The following is a 26,782-nucleotide window of genomic DNA, read 5'->3' on the forward strand; positions in this document are numbered from 1 at the left end:
AGACTAGCGAAGAGGTCCTTTTTTCCATCTGACGACTCTACTTTATTAAAGGATCCCATGGATAAGAAGGCAGATAATCTCCTAAAACGGCTTCATTCATATATAGCCTCCCTGAAGAAGGCGTCCATGGCCGCAGTACCTGTAGCCCGTGCCCTGAGGGTTTGGTTGAGTCAACTAGGAAGGGATATTGAGGATGGCGTTGAGAGAGAAGATTTGCTTCAGCAGCTTCCTTCTTTGAAGATCGCGGCGGAATTCCTATGTGACTTCCCCGTGGATACCCTGAAAGGATTAGCCAAAAATATGGCCCTTTCCAACTCTATCAGGAGGTCTATCTGGTTGAAATTGTGGTCGGGTGATGTCCCCTCCAAGAACAACCTTTGTTCTCTTCCTTTTGAACCAGGGCGTCTGTTCGGCTCTCAACTTGACACGTTATTGGAAACCAATAAGGAAGATAAAGCACTGGAATTTCCTCTTGCCAGGCGCAGATTTCAACCCAGAAGCTTTCGGCCCTTCAGAAGGCAGCGCTTTCAAAGATCCGATTTTCGCGGGCGTTCGGACAGGAGAGGACCTGACCGAAGATATTTTGCCAGAACATCGGATAAGGGTAGGAAGAAACCAGAGGATAAACCCACCAAAGAGGACTTCTGACGCCAGAAGCAAAGTGGTAGGAGGTCGGCTTACTCGATTCTACACAGCATGGCAGGGAATCTCCTCAGACACTTGGGCCTTGAGGATTGTAAGAGAAGGATACTCACTGGAGTTTATCCGCCGTCCAAGAGACCGTTTTCTCTTAAATCAAAGAGAAGACCCTCGGGTCATAGACCTCGTAAGGGAATTCATTCAAAAGGGTGCTCTGGAACCTGTACCAAGACATCAAGAAGGAACTGGAGTATATTCCAGAGTATTTCCAGTCCCCAAGCCAGAGGGAAAGTGGCGCCTAATCATAGACCTCCGCTACTTGAATCAGTTCATCACAAAGGTTCATTTCAAGATGGAAAACATAAGGTCTATCACGTCTCTGCTTCAAGAAGGTCACTTCTTGGCATCCATCGACTTGAGAGATGCTTATCTGCATGTCCCAATAGAGAACGCGTCCAGACGCTTTCTGAGGATTGCAATTACCCTGGGAGGAAAAGTAAAGCACCTCCAATTCAAAGCCCTGCCCTTCGGCCTCTCATCAGCACCCAGGATTTTTACGAAATTAGCCGTAATCGCTGTTGCAAGTTTACGCCTACAAGCCTTACAGGTGTTTCCGTACCTGGACGACTGGCTTGTAGTGGCACCCACCAGGGACTTACTGAATTCCCATCTCTTGAAAGTCATCGAGTTGCTTCAGTCTCTGGGCTTCTTGATCAATTGGGACAAATCCGACATCCAGCCAGCAACATCCAAGACGTTTCTAGGCTTCAGGATAGACACTTGCACCATGACCCTGTATCTCCCGACCTCCAGGATAAACTCCGTGTCATCAGCAATAAAGATCTTAATTGCGGGCCAAAGACCTACAGTCCACAGGGTGATGAAAACCCTGGGTCATATGACATCAGTAATAGATGCAGTTCCATGGGCTCAGGCCCACATACGGGAATTACAGCAGGACTTGCTTCAAGTCTGGAAGTACAACCACAATCTCTCAGCCCGTGTCAGGTTGAGAGATTCCACAATCACGGAGCTGAAATGGTGGTTAAGAGGAAGGAATCTATCCAGAGGAAAATCCTTCCAGCTAACACCTACGGTGACTGTTACGACAGATGCCTCTTCCCGGGGCTGGGGAGCCCATCTTGGAAGCAGTTGGGTTCAAGGTTCTTGGTCCTGCACAGAACGACAGCTGTCCTCGAACTTCAGAGAGTTGAAGGCAATCAAGCTGGCATTACAACACTTTCGGGCAGATTTGAAGAACCAATCAGTCCTAATTCAGACGGACAATCTCCCTGCAGTTTTTTACATAAACAAGCAGGGAGGCACCCGGAGCCTTCTACTCCTTGCATTATGCAGGAAGATCTTCGCATGGGCAGAGAGGCACTTACAGAATCTAAGGGCGGTACACATCAAAGGCTCGTTGAATACTCAGGCGGATCTTCTCAGTCGGAGGAAGATCAGACAAACCGAGTGGGAGCTGAACCAGAAATACTTCCTGCAGATTACAGCCAGATGGGGTACTCCGTCTATAGATCTGATGGCCTCCAGGGAAAACAGCAAACTGCCCAAGTTCTGTTCCCTGAACGGATTCCAGAATCCAGCAGCAGTAGACGCCTTTTCTATAACTTGGAAGGACCAGTATGTTTATATCTTTCCCCCGGTACCCCTCATCTTAAGAGTCCTGCAGAAGATCCTATTAGAGAAACCTCAAGCGATCTTGATTGCTCCTTTTTGGCCACGCAGGCCATGGTTCCCACTTCTACTCCAGTTATCCAGAGGAGTCTACTGGAAGCTTCCATCTTATCCCGACCTACTAGTTCAGAACGGCCTGTTTCATCAACATCTGAACAAACTTCATCTCACAGCTTGGAGACTGAGAGGTCCAGACTAGAAGAAAAAGGGCTGTCTGTCCCTGTCATCAATACTCTACTCTCCTCCCGGAAAGCCTCTACGAATATCAAGTATGAAAAGATATGGAGGAAATTTTCATCCTGGATGTCAGAGAATGAATGTTCAGATATTACAGTCCCTGTTATCCTCCAGTTCCTGCAAGATGGATTCCAGAAGGGTCTTACTCCGAACACTTTGAAAGTGCACATGACAGCCATTAATGCCATGACAGAAAGCAGATTCGGACATCATTCCTTAATTAATCGTTTCTTCAAGGCCATTAAGAAGCTTAGACCGGTGGTGCGACACCCTATGCCTGTTTGGGATCTGTCATTAGTCCTCAGAAGATTGACCGAAACTCCCTTTGAGCCCTTAATAGACGCAGAACTTAATTGGCTCTCCTGTAAAGTTCTCTTTCTTATTGCCATCACTTCAGCTAAGAGACTCGGGGAATTGCAAGCACTATCCGTTAAAACACCGTATTTAAGAATCCTGCCGAATGGAGTTCTGCTGCGCACTCTACCTTCCTTTGTGCCAAAAGTTCCTTCTTCTACTAACGTCAACCGAGAAGCATTTCTACCAGTTTTTTTCCCAGATCCCTCAGATGAAGAACAAGCTCGCTGGCACACCTTGGATGTCAAGAGGGCAGTTGAGATCTACCTTCGTAGGACGGAGAATTTTAGATTAGATGAAAATCTGTTTTTGTTATACTCCGGTCCTAATAAAGGTCACAAGGCATCTAAGAGTTCCCTGGCAAGATGGATCAAGTCTGTCATCTTGGAGGCATACACCATAGAGGGCATCTCTCCTCCTTCTCCGATTAGAGCCCACTCAACTAGGGCCACAGCAACATCTTGGGCTGAACAAGCGCATGTCTCCCTAGAAGAGATCTGTAGAGCAGCATCATGGTCTACGCCATCTACCTTCATGAAGCACTACCGGCTGGACATAGAAAATAAGAGCTCAGCCTTTGGCACTGCGGTGTTGAGTGCAGCAGTTCAGTAATTCCCTCCCTTTAGTATCTATGCATATCCCTTCATGTGCTGCCGAGGACGACAGGGGAAAGTGAAAATTATTACCTGGAATTTTGCTTTCCATGAGTCCGAAGGCAGCACATACACACCCTCCCTAATAAATCCTTTTGTTTTGCATATTGCCTGAATCTATTTTTTATACACGTTGGAGGTTTGAAAGAGGGAGTGCTTTATAGGGACCTAGAGGACTGCTAATTAATTAATTATCTTGTTTTTATCTAGGTGGGCGGTCCTGGGGCGAGAATAGGACTCAGTTAACCCTTCATGTGCTGCCTTCGGACTCATGGAAAGCAAAATTCCAGGTAATAATTTTCACTATATACCTTCTTCCACCAAATACTGATTGAGGGCTGCGATACACCTGCTTCCACTAAATACTGATTGAGGGGAGCTATATACCTTCTTCCACAAAATCCTGATTGAGGGTTGCTATTGCTATATACCTTCTTCCACCAAATACTGATTGAGGGCTGGGATACACCTGCTTCCACAAAAAACTGATTGAGGGGTGCTATATACCTGTTTCCACCAAATACTGATTGAGGGCTGGGATACACCTGCTTCCACAAAATTCTGATTGAGGGGTGCAATATACCTGTTTCCGCCAAATACTGATTAATAGGTGCTATATACCTTCTTCCACAAAATACTGATTGAGGGGTGCTATTGCTATATACCTTCTTCCATCAAATACTGATTGAGGGCTGGGATACACCTGCTTCCACAAAATACTGATTGAGGGGTGCTATATACCTGTTTCCACCAAATACTGATTGAGGGCTTGGATATACCTGCTTCCACAAAATTCTGATTGAGGGGTGCTATATACCTGTTTCCGCCAAATACTGATTAATGGGTGTCATATACCTTCTTCCACAAAATACTGATTGAGGGGTGCTATTGCTATATACCTTCTTCCACAAAATACTGATTGAGGGGTGCCATATATCTGTTTCCGCCAAATACTGATTGAGGGGTGCTATATACCTTATTTTCGAAAATACTGATTGAGGGGTGCTATTGCTATATACCTTCTTCCACCAAATACTGATTGAGGGGTGCTATATACCTGTTTCCGCCAAATACTGATTGAGGGGTGCCATATACCTTCTTCCGGAAAATACTGATCGAGGGATGCTATTGCTATATATCTTATTCCACCAAATACTGATTGATGGGTGCTATATTTCTTCTTCCACAAAATACTGATTGAGGGGTGCTATTGCTATATACCTTCTTCCACCAAATACTGATTGAGGGGTGCCATATTCCTGTTTACGTCAAATACTGATTGAGGGGTGCTATATACCTTCTTCCACAAAATCCTGATTGAGGGGTGCTATATACCTGTTTCCGCCAAATACTGATTGATGGGTGCTATATACCTTCTTTGACAAAATACTGATTGAGGGGCGCTATTGCTATATACCTTCTTCCACCAAATACTGATTGAGGGCTGCAATACACCTGCTTCCACAAAATACTGATTGAGGGGTGCTATATACCTGTTTCCGACAAATTCTGATTGAGGGGTGCTATATACCTTATTCCAGAAAATACTGATCGAGGGGTGCTAGTGCTATATACCTTCTTTCACCAAATACTGATTGAGGTGTGCTATATACCTGTTTCTGTCAAATACTGATTGACCGATGCTATATAACTTCTTCCACAAAATACTGATTGAGGGGTGCTATATACCTGTTTCCGCCAAATACTGATTGATGGCTGCTATACACCTTCTTTGACAAAATACTGCTTGAGGGGTGCTATTGCTGTATACCTTCTTCCACCAAATACTGATTGAGGGCTGCAATACACCTGCTTCCACAAAATACTGATTGAGGGGTGCAATATACCTGTTTCCGCCAAATACTGATTGAGGGGTGCTATATACCTTTTTCCGCCAAATACTGATTGAGGGATGCTATATACCTGTTTCCGCCAAACACTGATTCAGGGGTGCCATATACCTTCTTCCACAAAATTCTGATTGAGCGGTGCTATTGCAATATACCTTCTTCCACCAAATTCTGATTGAGGGCTGCGATACACCTGCTTCCGCAAAATACTGATTGAGGGGTACCATATACCTTCTTCCTGAAAATACTGATCAAGGGATGCTATTGCTATATACCTTCTTCCACCAAATACTGATTGAGGGCTGCTATATTCCTTCTTCCACAAAATACTGATTGAGGGGTGCCATGTACCTGTTTCCGCCAAATACTGATTGAGGGGTGCTATATACCTTCTGCAAAATACTGATTGAGGGGTGCTATTGCTATATACCTTCTGCAAAATACTGATTGAGGGGTACTATTGCTATATACCTTCTTCCACCAAATACTGATACTGATTGAGGGCTGGGATATACCTGCTTCCACAAAATTATGATTGAGGGGTGCCATATATCTGTTTCCGCCAAATACTGATTGAGGGGTGCTATATACCTTCTTTTAGAAAATACTGATTGAGGGGTGCTATTGCTATATACCTCCTTCCACCAAATTCTGATTGAGGGGTGCTATATACCGGTTTCCGCCAAATACTGATTGAGGGGTGCCATATACCTTCTTCCGGAAAATACTGAGCAAAGGATGCTATTGCTATATATCTTATTCCACCAAATACTGATTGAGGGGTGCTATATTCCTCCTTCCACAAAATACTGATTGAGGGGTGCTATTGCTATATACCTTCTTCCACCAAATACTGATTGAGGGGTGCCATATACCTGTTTGCGTCAAATACTGATTGAGGGGTGCTATATACCTGTTTCCACAAAATACTGATTGAGGGGTGCTATATACCTTCTATCACCAAATACTGATTGAGGGCTGCAATACACTTGCTTCCATAAAATACTGATTGAGGGGTGCCATATACTACCTTCCACTAAATTCTGATTGAGGGGTACCATTGCTATATACCTTCTTCCACCAAATACTGATTGAGGGCTGCGATACACCTGCTTCCACTAAATACTGATTGAGGGGTGCTATATACCTTCTTCCACAAAATCCTGAATGAGGGGTGCTATTGCTATATACCTTCTTCCACCAAATACTGATTGAGGGCTGGGATACACCTGCTTCCACAAAATTCTGATTGAGGGGTACAATATACCTGTTTCCGCCAAATACTGATTAATGGGTGCCATATACCTTCTTCCACAAAATACTGATTGAGGGGTGCTATTGCTATATACCTTCTTCCACAAAATACTGATTGAGGGGTGCCATATATCTGTTTCTGCCAAATACTGATTGAGGGGTGCTATATACCTTCTTTTCGAAAATACTGATTGAGGGGTGCTATTGCTATATACCTTCTTCCACCAAATACTGATTGAGGGCTGGGATACACCTGTTTCCGCCAAATACTGATTGATGGGTGCTATATACCTGTTTCCGCCAAATACTGATTGAGGGGTGCCATATACCTTCTTCCGGAAAATACTGATCGAGGGATGCTATTGCTATATATCTTATTCCACCAAATACTGATTGAGGGGTGCTATATTTCTTCTTCCACAAAATACTGATTGAGGGGTGCTATTGCTATACACTGCGTGCAGAATTATTAGGCAAATGAGTATTTTGACCACATCATCCTCTTTATGCATGTTGTCTTACTCCAAGCTGTATAGGCTCGAAAGCCTACTACCAATTAAGCATATTAGGTGATGTGCATCTCTGTAATGAGAAGGGGTGTGGTCTGATGACATCAACACCCTATATTAGGTGTGCATAATTATTAGGCAACTTCCTTTCCTTTGGCAAAATGGGTCAAAAGAAGGACTTGACAGGCTCAGAAAAGTCAAAAATAGTGAGATATCTTGCAGAGGGATGCAGCACTCTTAAAATTGCAAAGCTTCTGAAGCGTGATCATCGAACAATCAAGCGTTTCATTCAAAATAGTCAACAGGGTCGCAAGAAGCGTGTGGAAAAACCAAGGCGCAAAATAACTGTCCATGAACTGAGAAAAGTGAAGCGTGCAGCTGCCAAGATGCCACTTGCCACCAGTTTGGCCATATTTCAGAGCTGCAACATCACTGGAGTGCCCAAAAGCACAAGGTGTGCCATACTCAGAGACATGGCCAAGGTAAGAAAGGCTGAAAGACGACCACCACTGAACAAGACACACAAGCTGAAACGTCAAGACTGGGCCAAGAAATATCTCAAGACTGATTTTTCTAAGGTTTTATGGACTGATGAAATGAGAGTGAGTCTTGATGGGCCAGATGGATGGGCCCGTGGCTGGATTGGTAAAGGGCAGAGAGCTCCAGTCCGACTCAGACGCCAGCAAGGTGGAGGTGGAGTACTGGTTTGGGCTGGTATCATCAAAGATGAGCTTGTGGGGCCTTTTCGGGTTGAGGATGGAGTCAAGCTCAACTCCCAGTCCTACTGTCAGTTTCTGGAAGACACCTTCTTCAAGCAGTGGTACAGGAAGAAGTCTGCATCCTTCAAGAAAATCATGATTTTCATGCAGGACAATGCTCCATCACACGCGTCCAAGTACTCCACAGCGTGGCTGGCAAGAAAGGGTATAAAAGAAGAAAATCTAATGACATGGCCTCCTTGTTCACCTGATCTGAACCCCATTGAGAACCTGTGGTGCATCATCAAATGTGAGATTTACAAGGAGGGAAAACAGTACACCTCTCTGAACAGTGTCTGGGAGGCTGTGGTTGCTGCTGCACGCAATGTTGATGGTGAACAGATCAAAACACTGACAGAATCCATGGATGGCAGGCTTTTGAGTGTCCTTGCAAAGAAAGGTGGCTATATTGGTCACTGATTTGTTTTTGTTTTGTTTTTGAATGTCAGAAATGTATATTTGTGAATGTTGAGATGTTATATTGATTTCACTGGTAAAAATAAATAATTGAAATGGGTATATATTTGTTTTTTGTTACGTTGCCTAATAATTATGCACAGTAATAGTCACCTGCACACACAGATATCCCCCTAAAATAGCTAAAACTAAAAACAAACTAAAAACTACTTCCAAAAATATTCAGCTTTGATATTAATGAGTTTTTTGGGTTCATTGAGAACATGGTTGTTGTTCAATAATAAAATTAATCCTCAAAAATACAACTTGCCTAATAATTCTGCACTCCCTGTATACCTTCTTCCACCAAATACTGATTGAGGGGTGCCATATTCATGTTTACGTCAAATACTGATTGAGGGGTGCTATATACCTTCTTCCACAAAATCCTGATTGAGGGGTGCTATATACCTGTTTCCGACAAATACTGATTGATGGGTGCTATATACCTTCTTTGACAAAATACTGATTGAAGGGTGCTATTGCTATATACCTTCTTCCACCAAATACTGATTGAGGGCTGCAATACACCTGCTTCCACAAAATACTGATTGAGGGGTGCCATATACCTGTTTCCGACAAATTCTGATTGAGGGGTGATATGTACCTTATTCCAGAAAATACTGATCAAGAGGTGCTAGTGCTATATACCTTCTTCCACCAAATACTGATTGAGGTGTGCTATATACCTGTTTCTGTCAAATACTGATTGACGGGTGCTATATAACTTCTTCCACAAAATACTGATTGAGGGGTGCTATATACCTGTTTCCGCCAAATACTGATTAATGGCTGCTATATACCTTCTTTGACAAAATACTGATTGAGGGGTGCTATTGCTATATTCCTTCTTCCATCAAATACTGATTGAGGGGTGCTATTGCTATATACCTTCTTCCACCAAATACTGATTGAGGGGTGCTATTGCTATATACCTTCTTCCACAAAATACTGATTAAGGGGTGCAATATACCTGTTTCCGCCAAATACTGATTGAGGGGTGCTATATACCTTTTTCTGCCAAATACTAATTGAGGGATGCTATATACCTGTTTCCGCCAAACACTGATTCAGGGGTGCCATATACCTTCTTCCACAAAATTCTGATTGAGCGGTGCTATTGCTATATACCTTCTTCCACCAAATTCTGATTGAGGGCTGCGATACACCTGCTTCCGCAAAATACTGATTGAGGGGTGCCATATACTACCTTCCACTAAATTCTGATTGAGGGGTACCATTGCTATATACCTTCTTCCACCAAATACTGATTGAGGGCTGCGATACACCTGCTTCCACTAAATACTGATTGAGGGGTGCTATTGCTATATACCTTCCGCCAAATACTGATTGAGGGCTGCGATACACCTGCTTCCACAAATACTGATTGAGGGGTGCCATGTACCTGTTTCCGCCAAATACTGATTGAGGGGTGCTATATACCTTCTTCCACAAAATCCTGATTGAGGGGTGCTATATACCTTCTGAAAAATACTGATTGAGGGGTACTATTGCTATATACCTTCTTCCACCAAATACTGATACTGATTGAGGGCTGGGATACACCTGCTTCCACAAAATTATGATTGAGGGGTGCCATATATCTGTTTCCGCCAAATACTGATTAAGGGGTGCTATTATATACCTTCTTTTAGAAAATACTGATTGAGGGGTGCTATTGCTATATACCTTCTTCCACCAAATTCTGATTGAGGGGTGCTATATACTGGTTTCCGCCAAATACTGATTGAGGGGTGCCATATACCTTCTTCCGGAAAATACTGATCAAGGGATGCTATTGCTATATATCTTATTCCACCAATTACTGATTGAGGGGTGCTATATTCCTCCTTCCACAAAATACTGATTGAGGGGTGCTATTGCTATATCTTCTTCCACCAAATACTGATTGAGGGGTGCCATATACCTGTTTACGTCAAATATTGATTGAGGGGTGCTATATACCTGTTTCCACAAAATACTGATTGAGGGGTGCTATATAGCTTCTATCACCAAATACTGATTGAGAGCTGCAGTACACTTGCTTCCATAAAATACTGATTGAGTGGTGCCATATACTACCTTCCACTAAATTCTGATTGAGGGGTACCATTGCTATATACCTTCTTCCACCAAATACTGATTGAGGGCTGTGATACAGCTGCTTCCACTAAATACTGATTGAGGGGTGCTATATACCTTCTTCCACAAAATCCTGATTGAGGGGTGCTATTGCTATATACCTTCTTCCACCAAATACTGATTGAGGGCTGGGATACACCTGCTATCACAAAATACTGATTGAGGGGTGCTATATACCTGTTTCCACCAAATACTGATTGAGGGCTTGGATACACCTGCTTCCACAAAATTCTGATTGAGGGGTGCTATATACCTGTTTCCGCCAAATACTGATTAATGGGTGCCATATACCTTCTTCCACAAAATACTGATTGAGGGGTGCTATTGCTATATACCTTCTTTCACAAAATACTGATTGAGTGGTGCCATATATCTGTTTCCGCCAAATACTGATTGAGGGGTGCTATATACCTTCTTTTCGAAAATACTGATTGAGGGGTGCTATTGCTATATACCTTCTTCCACCAAATACTGATTGAGGGCTGGGATACACCTGTTTTCGCCAAATACTGATTGAGGGGTGCTATATACCTGTTTCCGCCAAATACTGATTGAGGGGTGCCATATACCTTCTTCCGGAAAATACTGATCGAGGGATGCTATTGCTATATATCTTATTCCACCAAATACTTAATGAGGGGTGCTATATTTCTTCTTCCACAAAATACTGATTGAGGGGTACTATTGCTATATACCTTCTTCCACCAAATACTGATTGAGGGGTGCCATATTCCTGTTTATGTCAAATACTGATTGAGGGGTGCTATATACCTTCTTCCACAAAATCCTGATTGAGGGGTGCTATATACCTGTTTCCGCCAAATACTGATTGATGGGTGCTATATACCTTCTTTGACAAAATACTGATTGAGGGGTGCTATTGCTATATACCTTCTTCCACCAAATACTGATTGAGGGCTGCAATACACCTGCTTCCACAAAATACTGATTGAGGGGTGCCATATACCTGTTTCCGACAAATTCTGATTGAGGGGTGCTATGTACCTTATTCCAGAAAATAGTGATCGAGGGGTGCTTTTGCTATATACCTTCTTCCACCAAATACTGATTGAGGTGTGCTATATACCTGTTTCTGTCAATACTGATTGACGGGTGCTATATAACTTCTTCCACCAAATACTGATTGAGGGCTGCAATACACCTGCTTCCATAAAATATTGATTGAGGGGTGCCACATACTACCTTCCACTAAATTCTGATTGAGGGCTGCGATACACCTGCTTCCACTAAATACTGATTGAGGGGTGCCATATACCTGTTTCTGCCAAATTCTTATTGAGGGGTGCTATATACCTTCTTCCACAAAATACTGATTGAGGGGTGCTATTGCTATATACCTTCTTCCACCAAATACTGATTAAGGGGTGCAATATGCCTTTTTCCACCAAATACTGATTGAGAGGTGCTATATACCTGTTTCCGCCAAATACTGATTGAGGGGTGCTACATACCTTTTTCCGCCAAACACTGATAGAGGGGTGCCATATACCTTCTTCCACCAAATACTGATTGAGGGGTGCTATTGCTATACACCTTCTTCCACCAAATTCTGATTGAGGGCTGCGATACACCTGCTTCCACAAAATACTGATTGAGGGGTGCTATATACCTGTGTCCGCCAAATACTGATTGAGGGGTGCTATATACCTGTTTCCGCCAAATACTAATTGAGGGGTGCCATATACCTTCTTTCAGAAAATACTGATCGAGGGATTCTCTTGATATTTCCTTCTTCCACCAAATACTGATTGATGGGTGCTATATTCCTTCTTCCACAAAATACTGATTAAGGGGTGCTATTGCTATATACCTTCTTCCACCAAATACTGATTGAAGGCTGCGATACACCTGCTTCCACAAAATACTGATTGAGGGGTGCCATATACCTGTTTATGCCAAATACTGATTGAGGTATGCTATATACCTTTTTCCACAAAATCCTGATTGAGGGGTGCTATATACCTGTTTTCACCAAATACTGATTGATGGGTGCTATATACCTTCTTCCACCAAATACTGATTGAGGGGTGCTATTGCTATATACCTTCTTCCACCAAATACTGATTGAGGGCTACAATACACCTGCTTCCACAAAAAACTGATTGAGGGGTGCCATATACCTGTTTCCGCCAAATACTGATTGAGGGGTGCTATATACCTTCTTCCACAAAATACTGATTGAGGGGTGCAATATGCCTGTTTCCGCCAAATACTGATTGAGAGGTGCTATATACCTGTTTCCGCCAAATACTGAATGAGGGGTGCTATATACCTTTTTCCGCCAAACACTGATTGAGGGGTGCCATATACCTTCTTCCACAAAATACTGATTGGGGGGTGATATTGCTATACACCTTCTTCCACCAAATTCTGATTGAGGGCTGTGATACACCTGCTTCCACTAAATACTGATTTAGGGGTGCCATATACCTGTTTCCGTCCAATACTGATTGATGGGTGCTATATACCTTCTTCCACAAAATACTGATTGAGGGGTGCTATATACCTTCTTCCACCAAATACTGATTGAGGGCTGCGATACACCTGCTTCTACAAAATACTGATTGAGGGGTGCTATATACCTGTTTCCGCCAAATACTGATTGAGGGGTGCTATATTCCTTCTTCCACAAAATACTGATTAAGGGGTGATATTGCTATATACCTTCTTCCACCAAATACTGATTGATGGCTGCGATACACCTGCTTCCACAAAATACTGATTGAGGGGTGCCATATACCTGTTTATGCCAAATACTGATTGAGGGGTGCTATATACCTTTTTCCACAAAATCCTGATTGAGGGGTGCTATATACCTGTTTCCGCCAAAAACTGATTGATGGGTGCTATATACCTTCTTCCACAAAATACTGCTTGAGGGGTGCTATTTCTATATACCTTCTTTCACAAAATACTGATTGAGGTCTGCAATATACCTGCTTTCACAAAATGCTGATTGAAGGGTGCCATATACCTGTTTCCTCCAAATACTGATTGAGAGGTGCTATATAACTTCTTCCACAAAATCCTAATTGAGGTGTGCTATATACCTGTTTCTGTCAAATACTGATTGACGGGTGCTATATACCTCTTCCACAAAATACTGATTGAGGGTTGCTTTATACCTTCTTCCACAAAATCCTGATTAAGGGGTGCTATTGCTATATACCTTCTTCCACCAAATACTGATTGAGGGCTGGGATACACCTGTTTCCGCCAAATACTGATTGAGGGGTGCTATATACCTGTTTCCGCCAAATACTGATTGAGGGGTGCCATATACCTTCTTCCGGAAAATACTGATCGAGGGATGCTATTGCTATATATCTTATTCCACCAAATACTGATTGAGGGGTGCTATATTTCTTCTTCCACAAAATACTGATTGAGGGGTGCTATTGCTATATACCTTCTTCCACCAAATACTGATTGAGGGGTGCCATATTCCTGTTTACGTCAAATACTGATTGAGGGGTGCTATATACCTTCTTCCACAAAATCCTGATTGAGGGGTGCTATATACCTGTTTCCGCCAAATACTGATTGATGGGTGCTATATACCTTCTTTGACAAAATACTGATTGAGGGGCGCTATTGCTATATACCTTCTTCCACCAAATACTGATTGAGGGCTGCAATACACCTGCTTCCACAAAATACTGATTGAGGGGTGCCATATACCTGTTTCCGACAAATTCTGATTGAGGGGTGCTATATACCTTATTCCAGAAAATACTGATCGAGGGGTGCTAGTGCTATATACCTTCTTCCACCAAATACTGATTGAGGTGTGCTATATACCTGTTTCTGTCAAATACTGATTGACCGGTGCTATATGACTTCTTCCACAAAATACTGATTGAGGGGTGCTATATACCTGTTTCCGCCAAATACTGATTGATGGCTGCTATACACCTTCTTTGACAAAATACTGATTGAGGGGTGCTATTGCTGTATACCTTCTTCCACCAAATACTGATTGAGGGCTGCAATACACCTGTTTCCACAAAATACTGATTGAGGGGTGCAATATACCTGTTTCCGCCAAATACTGATTGAGGGGTGCTATATACCTTTTTCCGCCAAACACTGATTCAGGGGTGCCATATACCTTCTTCCACAAAATTCTGATTGAGCGGTGCTATTGCTATATACCTTCTTACACCAAATTATGATTGAGGGCTGCGATACACCTGCATCCGCAAAATACTGATTGAGGGGTACCATATACCTTCTTCCAGAAAATACTGATCAAGGGATGCTATTGCTATATACCTTCTTCCACCAAATACTGATTGAGGGCTGCTATATTCCTTCTTCCACAAAAAACTGATTGAGGGGTGCTATTGCTATATACCTTCCACCAAATACTGATTGAGGGCTGCGATACACCTGCTTCCACAAAATACTGATTGAGGGGTGCCATGTACCTGTTTCCGCCAAATACTGATTGAGGGGTGCTATATACCTTCTTCCACAAAATCCTGATTGAGGGGTGCTATATACCTTCTGCAAAATACTGATTGAGGGGTACTATTGCTATATACCTTCTTCCACCAAATACTGATACTGATTGAGGGCTGGGATACACCTGCTTCCACAAAATTATGATTGAGGGGTGCCATATATCTGTTTCCGCCAAATACTGATTGAGGGGTGCTATATACCTTCTTTTAGAAAATACTGATTGAGGGGTGCTATTGCTATATACCTTCTTCCACCAAATTCTGATTGAGGGGTGCTATATACCGGTTTCCGCCAAATACTGATTGAGGGGTGCCATATACCTTCTTCCGGAAAATACTGAGCAAAGGATGCTATTGCTATATTTCTTATTCCACCAAATACTGATTGAGGGGTGCTATATTCCTCCTTCCACAAAATACTGATTGAGGGGTGCTATTGCTATATACCTTCTTCCACCAAATACTGATTGAGGGGTGCCATATACCTGTTTACGTCAAATACTGATTGAGGGGTGCTATATACCTGTTTCCACAAAATACTGATTGAGGGGTGCTATATACCTTCTATCACCAAATACTGATTGAGGGCTGCAATACACTTGCTTCCATAAAATACTGATTGAGGGGTGCCATATACTACCTTCCACTAAATTCTGATTGAGGGGTACCATTGCTATATACCTTCTTCCACCAAATACTGATTGAGGGCTGCGATACACCTGCTTCCACTAAATACTGATTGAGGGGTGCTATATACCTTCTTCCACAAAATCCTGATTGAGGGGTGCTATTGCTATATACCTTCTTCCACCAAATACTGATTGAGGGCTGGGATACACCTGCTTCCACAAAATACTGATTGAGGGGTGCTATATACCTGTTTCCGCCAAATACTGATTAATGGGTGCCATATACCTTCTTCCACAAAATACTGATTGAGGGGTGCTATTGCTATATACCTTCTTTCACAAAATACTGATGAGGGCCTTGGATACACCTGCTTCCACGAAATTCAGATTGAGGGGTCTATATACCTGTTTCCGCCAAATACTGATTACTGGGTGCCATATACCTTCCTTCCACAAAATACTGATTGATGGGTGCTATTGCTAATACCTCGAGGTCAAACCGTAGTAAAAGGTCTGCGCTCCAGATTACCAGAGGTAAGGCATGATTCAGGAGGTGGGTAATCTAAAATTTAACATTTATTGATAATGCAGATAAAATAATTCCAAAATAAAGAGTGCAATAACAGACCTTGGGATAGAACAGATGAAAATACACTGGCGGACAGCCTAAGTGTCCATCCCAATTGAAAAATACATGTAAACACTAAAAATAGTGCACGGCGGCACCAGAAACCAGTTGTCCTACCGGTACCGTGAGACAGGAAACGGGACGTTCACCCTTGACAATGCTAATTAGCAGCTTCTCCATAGAAGATGAAAAAAAAATGAAAAAGACAATGTCAGGCAGTGATACACAAGAGTGCAGGGTCCCTGTATACACCCTATAGCTGACTAGCGAACATGACCCTAATTCTAAGATTGGGTAGCAGCCTCACCACAGGGCACTCGTCCTTACAAGGACGACCCCGTCCGGAACCTGTCCCTGAAGATAAGACTAGAAGTCCCTAAAAGGATCTAGAAAAAAGCTCCCTACACGCATGTTTCACTGCCTGCAACAGATGTGTATATAACGCAGGTAGTTCATCAGGGGAGATAGAGAAAAGAACACCAGGGATAAGTATAAGTAAACACTAAATCCCTAGAGACCAGCCTGAACAGATTCGTCAGCCAGTGATGTAGATTTGCCCAGATGGTGGACAAATCCTGGGGCGGTCTCTATAGATGGAGAGACTTGAATATGCAGCTAAATAATATGTAGTAAGCTACAACTGGGACGCCAACTATACTGGCGTGCCAGACACTTTTAAATAGTTTACCTGCTTGCCGCCTTCGCCGCCCACACTATGGTCAGGCCAATGGGCGCATCCGTGCGGTTGCACGTCATCGCCGCGCATGCGCCCATCGCGGAGACGGAAGCGAGGCTTGAGGCGCACGGAAGTGCTATGGATGCCAGCTACTTCCTGCGCATGCGCGGCATCGCCAAATATCGCGATGCCGCGGCTGCCAGCTGAGTTAGCCGCAGCAATACAGATAGGTAAGAATAATGGTCCTACCTGTAATCACTATTGGGTAACAGGGCGATCGGAACTCACCCCGCTCCCAAAGTGCAATGGTCCCCAATCGGACCATCAGAAAATACACAGTATTTGGGCAACCGGTCATATGAACCAGAATAAGACATCTGGACAATGACAGGCACCGACATATGATGTGGTGGCCAGAAAATCGGACAAATTAATAAAGCATTGTATTCAATACATAGGAGGAATAATAAAATGTGTTAGGGACACCAAGACGTAGTATATACATACATGCACCTCCATGCCAAATCAGTATATAAACATAAATTGGCTAGTGGGCCTGAATGAACGCCGAAAAGTCTGTATAGAGCTAGACCCAGCTAGTCCCATCATAGGAAGCAGCTGAAATTCAACTGTTCATTCAGGCCCATCGGTACAACTGTGCGCAAGAGGAAAATCCAGCGGGCTTCTCGCTGTAATATGATTTTATCCCAGTCCCTCCACGTTTTGGGGGGGAGACTGCCTCAATACCACAAACTTTGATAACCCGCGGTCGCCTTGGTGGAAATCACACACATGACGGGCCACAGCCGTGTCCCGTCCTTTTTCTATATCAAGGAGATGTTCTCCGATTCGCCTTCGCAGCTCGCGCTTGGTCTTACCAATGTATTCTTTATTACAAATACACGTGATCTTATATATCACGCCTGCGGTTCTGCAAGAGATGAAATCTCTGATATCAAAGGTCCGTTTGAGATTGTTACTAAAGAAAGTTTTGCCTGTGGCAATCCTGTCACAGGCTATACAGCCGCTGCACCTGAAACTGCCAACCGGCCGCCGGCTCAGCCAGGTCTCAGGGGCAGCGGGTGGCGAGAGATGGCTATGCACAAGCAAGTCCTTGAGGCTCTTACCTCGTCTGTAGGTCACTTGTGGGTAGTCATGTAAAACATCACTGATGTCAGGGTCCATCATAAGAATGGACCAGTGACGATTAAGTATCTCCCTTGATTTGTTGGCTAAGCCATCAAAGGTGGTTATAAACCGTACCTTCTTCTCTGTCTCTTGTTTTTGCTTAGGGACTAGAAGTGTGTCTCTATGGATGTGGGCAGCTCTCTGAAATGCTTTTTTCAAAATGCAGTCGGGATAGCCTCTGGCCAAAAACCTTAGTCGGAGGTCTGCCGCCTGGACTTTGAATTCATGCTCCCCTGAGCAGTTCCTCCGTAGGCGCAGATACTGCCCATAGGGGATACCTCGCTTCAGGGGCAACGGATGGCTACTCTGCCAATGGAGGACTGAGTTGGTTGCCGTGGTCTTTCGATAAATGCTAGTGAGAGTTCCCCCCCAGGGTTTTTGAATATACAGACATCCAGAAACGGAAGTTTATCTTTGTTAATCTCAAACGTGAAACGGAGACCGATAGAGTTTATGTTGAGCGAGTCCACGAATAATTTAAAGGCTGCATGGCTGGAATTCCAAATGATAAGGATATCGTCGATGTACCGGGCCCATAGGGAAACGGGCCCGGTCATCGACTCCCCTTCTCCAAAGACGGTTACGGCCTCCCACCAGCCCAGGAGCAGATTTGCGTAGGACGGCGCACAGGAACAACCCATCGCCGTGCCCCTGAGCTGGTGGTAGAGACGACCGTCAAACATGAAGAAGTTGTGTGTAAGTAAAAATTTAAGCAGTTGTAGAACAAGCTCATTATGAGCCGCAAACTGTTGGCCTCGCATGCTCAAATAATATTCAACTGCTCTCATGCCCGCTTCGTGGGGTATCGAGGAATAAAGGGCCTCAACATCGACACTGGCCAGGTATGAGTGGTCGTCGATGCATACTCCATCTACCCGCTTCAATAGATCCATAGTGTCGCGGGTAAAGGACGGGAGGGCCGTGACGAAGGGCATTAGAATTTTATCAATATATACCCCTATATTTTGTCCTATACTACCAATACCGGCCACGATCGGTCTCCCCTTGAGTGGTTTTAGCCCTTTGTGGACCTTAGGGAGGCTATAGAACGTGGCCGCTACTGGATGTCGAGGGTACATGAAATCAAATTCCTCCTGGGATATAAGATTGTTACTTTTTCCCATAGACAAAATATCCCTCAATTCCACCAAATACGGAGCAGTAGGATTAAGAGTAAGTATCTGATAGCTGGTCTTATCCTTCAGATCTGTTCACACATAGATTTATAGCTCTGTCTATTCATGATAACGTATTACCACCTTTGTCAGACGGTTTTATAACTATGGTGGTATCTTCTCTCAAGGATTTAATAGCATCGAGTTCCTCTACAGAGCAGTTATTATTCTACGGTTTTTCTGAAGTTCCATAAGATCTGCGGTAGCTAATTGTAAGAAGACATCTAAGCATGATACATCTCCTATCGGTGGCATTTTGTTGCTCTTATTACGTAAGGGTGTGAATGGGCCCTGTCCTTTAAAAGTATGTACATCAGAAGACAGACTCTGCAGTAGTTCCACATCATGGAGTAAGTCTGTAGGTATTCCTAAATATTGACTCTTCCTCCTATCAATTACTTTGAATTGCTTATGCCAGCGAAGCTTTCGTATAAATAAGTGTAGGTCTTTTACCCATGTGAATGTATCATGTTGGCGAGTTGGAACAAATGAAAGTCCTTTTGATAATACAGCCATTTCACTTTTTGAGAGGGTGCGACTTGATAAATTAATTATCTCTGGGCCGACTGATCCCGGTTGTTTGGGCGGTTTCTCAGGTGATAATTGACCCCCTGATCTAAAAAACCGCCGCGATTAACACCACCGGTTCCCCTGCCCCTGCCTTTCACCTTCTTATTAGACTTCTGCTTGCTTCTGTTAGGGTTGCCACTTATTTCCCTATCACTATCGGATAGATCTGTTTCCGTAGTAGAGATTTCGGAAATAACCTCTTTGGTAGGTGGCACCTCTCTCAGAACCAAGTAGGCTTTGTTTTCTTTGAATTCAGCTAGATCTTTATTAAATTGCCTATGCTTGCGTTCGCGCAAGTAATACTGGAATTTCTCAACAGTAGTTTGAAGTAATTTTTCTTTGTTGAGAAATTCCGGATCACCTGAAAAAGTCTTGGTAATTTCAACCTGACTTTTTAGTTTCAGTAAGGGTGGTGAGGTTTATTCGCTCTTCTTCCAATAGCAGTGTCATTAATTGGAGTGAGCCTTTTGTAGCAAGTTGCTCCCAACGTGTATTGAACCCGGGGCTTCTTTGCCTGTAAACAGGAGTGACTGATATGCGAAGTCCCCGCGGCACAATACCGTGTTTGATATAGTTATCAAGGCTCTGTACCTCCCACCAACTTGATAGATGTTCTTTGTACAAACGATTAAGCTCCTTAAAGGCAACCTTAAAAGAAGGTATACACTTCTTCTGGAGATAAGATTTGTCCGAAAAAACTTCCTTAGCCTCCTCCAACCACGTGTCAGTGTTGATGCCACTGTCCAAAAATCCTGCCATACCGCTTAATTGAGAATAGAACTACAAACTGATTAGGGAGGTCAAACCGTAGGTAAAAGGTCTGCGCTCCAGATTACCAGAGGTAAGGCATGATTCAGGAGGTGGGTAATCTAAAATTTAACATTTATTGATAATGCAGATAAAATAATTCCAAAATAAAGAGTGCAATAACAGACCTTGGGATAGAACAGATGAAAATACACTGGCGGACAGCCTAAGTGTCCATCCCAATTGAAAAATACATGTAAACACTAAAAATAGTGCACGGCGGCACCAGAAACCAGTTGTCCTACCGGTACCGTGAGACAGGAAACGGGACGTTCACCCTTGACAATGCTAATAGCAGCTTCTCCATAGAAGATGAAAAAAATGAAAAAGACAATGTCAGGCAGTGATACACAGAGTGCAGGGTCCCTGTATACACCCTATAGCTGACTAGCGAACATGACCCTAATTCTAAGATTGGGTAGCAGCCTCACCACAGGGCACTCGTCCTTACAAGGACGACCCCGTCCGGAACCTGTCCCTGAAGATAAGACTAGAAGTCCCTAAAAGGATCTAGAAAAAAGCTCCCTACACGCATGTTTCACTGCCTGCACAGATGTGTATATAACGCAGGTAGTTCATCAGGGGAGATAGAGAAAAGAACACCAGGGATAAGTATAAGTAAACACTAAATCCCTAGAGACCAGCCTGAACAGATTCGTCAGCCAGTGATGGAGATTTGCCCAGATGGTGGACAAATCCTGGGGCGGTCTCTATAGATGGAGAGACTGATATGCAGCTAAATAATATGTAGTAAGCTACAACTGGGACGCCAACTATACTGGCGTGCCAGACACTTTTAAATAGTTTACCTGCTTGCCGCCTTCGCCGCCCACACTATGGTCAGGCCAATGGGCGCATCCGTGCGGTTGCACGTCATCGCCGCGCATGCGCCCATCGCGGAGACGGAAGCGAGGCTTGAGGCGCACGGAAGTGCTATGGATGCCAGCTACTTCCTGCGCATGAATCATGCCTTACCTCTGGTAATCTGGAGCGCAGACCTTTTACTACGGTTTGACCTCCCTAATCAGTATTTGTAGTTATATTCTCAATTAAGCGGTATGGCAGGATTTTTGGACAGTGGCATCAACACTGACACGTGGTTGGAGGAGGCTAAGGAAGTTTTTTCGGACAAATCTTATCTCCAGAAGAAGTGTATACCTTCTTTTAAGGTTGCCTTTAAGGAGCTTAATCGTTTGTACAAAGAACATCTATCAAGTTGGTGGGAGGTACAGAGCCTTGATAACTATATCAAACACGGTATTGTGCCGCGGGGACTTCGCATATCAGTCACTCCTGTTTACAGGCAAAGAAGCCCCGGGTTCAATAACACGTTGGGAGCCAACTTGCTACAAAAGGCTCACTCCAATTAATGACACTGCTATTGGGAAGAAGAGCGAATAAACCCTCACCACCCTTACTGAAAAACTAAAAAGTCAGGTGAAATTACCAAGACTTTTTTCAGGTGATCCGGAATTTCTCAACAAAGAAAAATTACTTCAAACTACTGTTGAGAAATTCCAGTATTACTTGCGCGAACGCCAAGCATAGGCAATTTAATAAAGATCTAGCTGAATTCAAAGAAAAACAAAGCCTACTTGGTTCTGAGAGAGGTGCCACCTACCAAAGAGGGTATTTCCGAAATCTCTACTACGGAAACAGATCTATCCGATAGTGATAGGGAAATAAGTGGCAACCCTAACAGAAGCAAGCAGAAGTCTAATAAGAAGGGAAAGGCAGGGGCAGGGGAACCGGTGGTGTTAATCGCGGCGGTTTTTTAGATCAGGGGTCAATTATCACCTGAGAAACCGCCCAAACAACCGGGATCAGTCGGCCCAGAGATAATTAATTTATCAAGTCGCACCCTCTCAAAAAGTGAAATGGCTGTATTATCAAAAGGACTTTCATTTGTTCCAACTCGCCAACATGATACATTCACATGGGTAAAAGACCTACACTTATTTATACGAAAGCTTCGCTGGCATAAGCAATTCAAAGTAATTGACAGGAGGAAGAGTCAGTATTTAGGAATACCTACAGACTTACTCCATGATGTGGAACTACTGCAGAGTCTGTCTTCTGATGTACATACTTTTAAAGGACAGGGCCCATTCACACCCTTACGTAACAAGAGCAACAAAATGCCACCGATAGGAGATGTATCATGCTTAGATGTCTTCTTACAATTAACTACCGCAGATCTTATGGAACTTCAGAAAAACCATAGATATAATAACTGCTCTGTAGAGGAACTCGATGCTATTAAATCCTTGAGAGGATACCACCATAGTTATAAAACCGTCTGACAAAGGTGGTAATACGGTTATCATGAATAGACAGAGCTATAAATCTATGTGTGAACAGATCTGAAGGATAAGACCAGCTATCAATACTTACTCTTAATCCTACTGCTCCGTATTTGGTGGAATTGAGGGATATTTTGTCTATGGGAAAAAGTAACAATCTTATATCCCAGGAGGAATTTGATTTCATGTACCCTCGACATCCAGTAGCGGCCACGTTCTATAGCCTCCCTAAGGTCCACAAAGGGCTAAAACCACTCAAGGGGAGACCGATCGTGGCCGGTATTGGTAGTATAGGACAAAATATAGGGGTATATATTGATAAAATTCTAATGCCCTTGTCACGGCCCTCCCGTCCTTTACCCGCGACACTATGGATCTATTGAAGCGGGTAGATGGAGTATGCATCGACGACCACTCATACCTGGCCAGTGTCGATGTTGAGGCCCTTATTCCTCGATACCCCACGAAGCGGGCTTGAGAGCAGTTGAATATTATTTGAGCATGCGAGGCCAACAGTTTGCGGCTCATAATGAGCTTGTTCTACACTGCTTAAATTTTTACTTACACACAACTTCTTCATGTTTGACGGTCGTCTCTACCACCAGCTCAGGGGCACGGCGATGGGTTGTTCCTGTGCGCCGTCCTACGCAAATCTGCTCCTGGGCTGGTGGGAGGCCGTAACCGTCTTTGGAGAAGGGGAGTCGATGACCGGGCCCGTTTCCCTATGGGCCCGGTACATCGACGATATCCTGATCATTTGGAATTCCAGCCATGCAGCCTTTAAATTATTCGTGGACTCGCTCAACATAAACTCTATCGGTCTCCGTTTCACGTTTGAGATTAACAAAGAAAAACTTCCGTTTCTGGATGTGTATATTCAAAAACCCTGGGGGGAACTCTCTACTAGCATTTATCGAAAGACCACGGCAACCCAACTCAGTCCTCCATTGGCAGAGTAGCCATCCGTTGCCCCTGAAGCGAGGTAGTCCCTATGGGCAGTATCTGCGCCTAGGGAGGGAACTGCTCAGGGGAGCATGAATTCAAAGTCCAGGCGGCCGGGACCGACCCGACTAAGGTTTTTGGCCAGAGGCTATCCCGACCTGCATTTTGAAAAAAAGCATTTCAGAGAGCTGCCACATCCATAGAGGACTCACTTCTAGTCCCTAAGCAAAAACAAGAGACAGAGAAGAAGGTACGGTTTATAACCACCTTTGATGGCTTAGCCAACAAAACAAGGGAGATACTTAATCGTCACTGGTCCATTCTTATGATGGACCCTGACATCAGTGATGTTTACATGACTACCACAACCAGTGACCTACAGACGAGGTAAGAGCCTCAAGGACTTGCTTGTGCATAGCCATCTCTCGCCACCCCGCTGCCCCTGAGACCTGGCTGAGCGGCGGCCGGTTGGCAGTTTCAGGTGCAGCGGGCTGTATAGCCTGTGACAGATTGCCACAGGCAAAACTTTCTTTAGTAACAATCTCAACGGACCTTTGATATCAGAGATTTCATCTCTGCAGAACCGCAGGCGTGATATATAAGATCACGTGTATTTGTAATAAAGAATACATTGGTAAGACCAAGCGCGAGCTGCGAAGGCGAATTGGAGAACATCTCCTTGATATAGAAAAAGGACGGGACACGGCTGTGGCCCGTCATGTGTGTGATTTCCACCAAGGCGACCCGCGGGTATCAAAGTTTGTGGTATTGAGGCCAGTCTCCCCCCCCAAAACGTGGAGGGGACTGGGATAAAATCATATTACAGCGAGAAGCCGCTGGATTTTCCTCTTGCGCACAGTTGTACGATGGGCCTGAATGAACAGTTGAATTTCAGCTGCTTCCTATGATGGGACTAGCTGGGTCTAGCTCTATACAGACTTTTTCGGCGTTCATTCAGGCCCACCTAGCCAATTTATGTTTATATACTGATTTGGCATGGAGGCTGCATGTATGTATATACTACGTCTTGGGTGTCCCTAACACATTTTATTATTCCTCCTATGTATTTAATACAATGCTTTATTATTTGTCCGATTTTCTGGCCCCACATCAATATGTCGGTGCCTGTCATTGTCCAGATGTCTTATTCTGGTTCATATGACCGGTTGCCCAAATACTGGTATTTTCTGATGGTCCGATTGGGGACCATTGCACTTTGGGAGCGGGGGTGAGTTCCGATCGCCCTGTTACCCAATAGTGATTACAGGTAGGACCATTATTCTTACCTATCTGTATTGCTGCGGCTAACTCAGCTGGCAGCCGCGGCATCGCGATATTTGGCGATGCCGCGCATGCGCAGGAAGTAGCTGGCATCCATAGCCACTTCCGTGCGCCTCAAGCCTCGCTTCCGTCTCCGCGATGGGCGCATGCGCGGCGATGACGTGCAACCGCACGGATGCGCCCATTGGCCTGACCATAGTTGTGGGCGGCGAAGGCGGCAGCAGGTAAACTATTTAAGAAGTGTCTGGCACGCCAGTATAGTTGGCGTCCCAGTTGTAGCTTACTACATATTATTTAGCTGCATATTCAAGTCTCTCCATCTATAGAGACCGCCCCAGGATTTGTCCACCATCTGGGCAAATCTACATCACTGGCTGACGAATCTGTTCAGGCTGGTCTCTAGGGATTTAGTGTTTATCTTATACTTATCCCTGGTGTTCTTTTCTTTATCTCCCCTGATGAACTACCTGCGTTATATACACATCTGTCTGCAGGCAGTGAAACATGCGTGTAGGGAGCCTTTTTTCTAGATCCTTTTAGGGACTTCTAGTCTTATCTTCAGGGACAGGTTCCGGACGGGGTCGTCCTTGTAAGGACGAGTGCCCTGTGGTGAGGCTGCTACCCAATCTTAGAATTAGGGTCATGTTCGCTAGTCAGCTATAGGGTGTATACAGGGACCCTGCACTCTTGTGTATCACTGCCTGACATTGTCTTTTTCATTTTTTTTCATCTTCAATGGAGAAGCTGCTAATTAGCATTGTCAAGGGTGAACGTCCCGTTTCCTGTCTCACGGTACCGGTAGTTTAGGACAACTGGTTTCTGGTGCCGCCGGGCACTATTTTTAGTGTTTACATGTATTTTTCAATTGGGATGGACACTTAGGCTGTCCGCCAGTGTATTTTCATCTGTTCTATCCAAGGTCTGTTATTGCACTCTTTATTTTGGAATTATTTTATCTGCATTATCAATAAATGTTAAATTTTAGATTACCCACCTCCTGAATCATATATACCTTCTTCCACAAAATACTGATTGAGTGGTGCCATATATCTGTTTCCGCCAAATACTGATTGAGGGGTGCTATATACCTTCTTTTCAAAAATACTGATTGAGGGGTGCTATTGCTATATACCTTCTTTAACCAAATACTGATTGAGGGCTGGGATACACTTGTTTCCGCCAAATACTGATTGAGGGGTGCTATATACCTGTTTCCGCCAAATACTGATTGAGGGTTGCCATATACCTTCTTCCGGAAAATACTGATCGAGGGATGCTATTGCTATATATCTTATTCCACCAAATACTGAATGAGGGGTGCTATATTTCTTCTTCCACAAAATACTGATTGAGGGGTGATATTGCTATATACCTTCTTCCACCAAATACTGATTGAGGGGTGCCATATTCCTGTTTACGTCAAATACTGATTGAGGGGTGCTATATACCTTCTTCCACAAAATCCTGATTGAGGGGTGCTATATACCTGTTTCCGCCAAATACTGATTGACGGGTGCTATATAACTTCTTCCACAAAATACTGATTGAGGGG

Source organism: Bufo bufo, chromosome 8 (genome assembly GCF_905171765.1).
Source record: "Bufo bufo chromosome 8, aBufBuf1.1, whole genome shotgun sequence".
NCBI classification, from domain to species: Eukaryota; Metazoa; Chordata; class Amphibia; order Anura; family Bufonidae; genus Bufo; species Bufo bufo.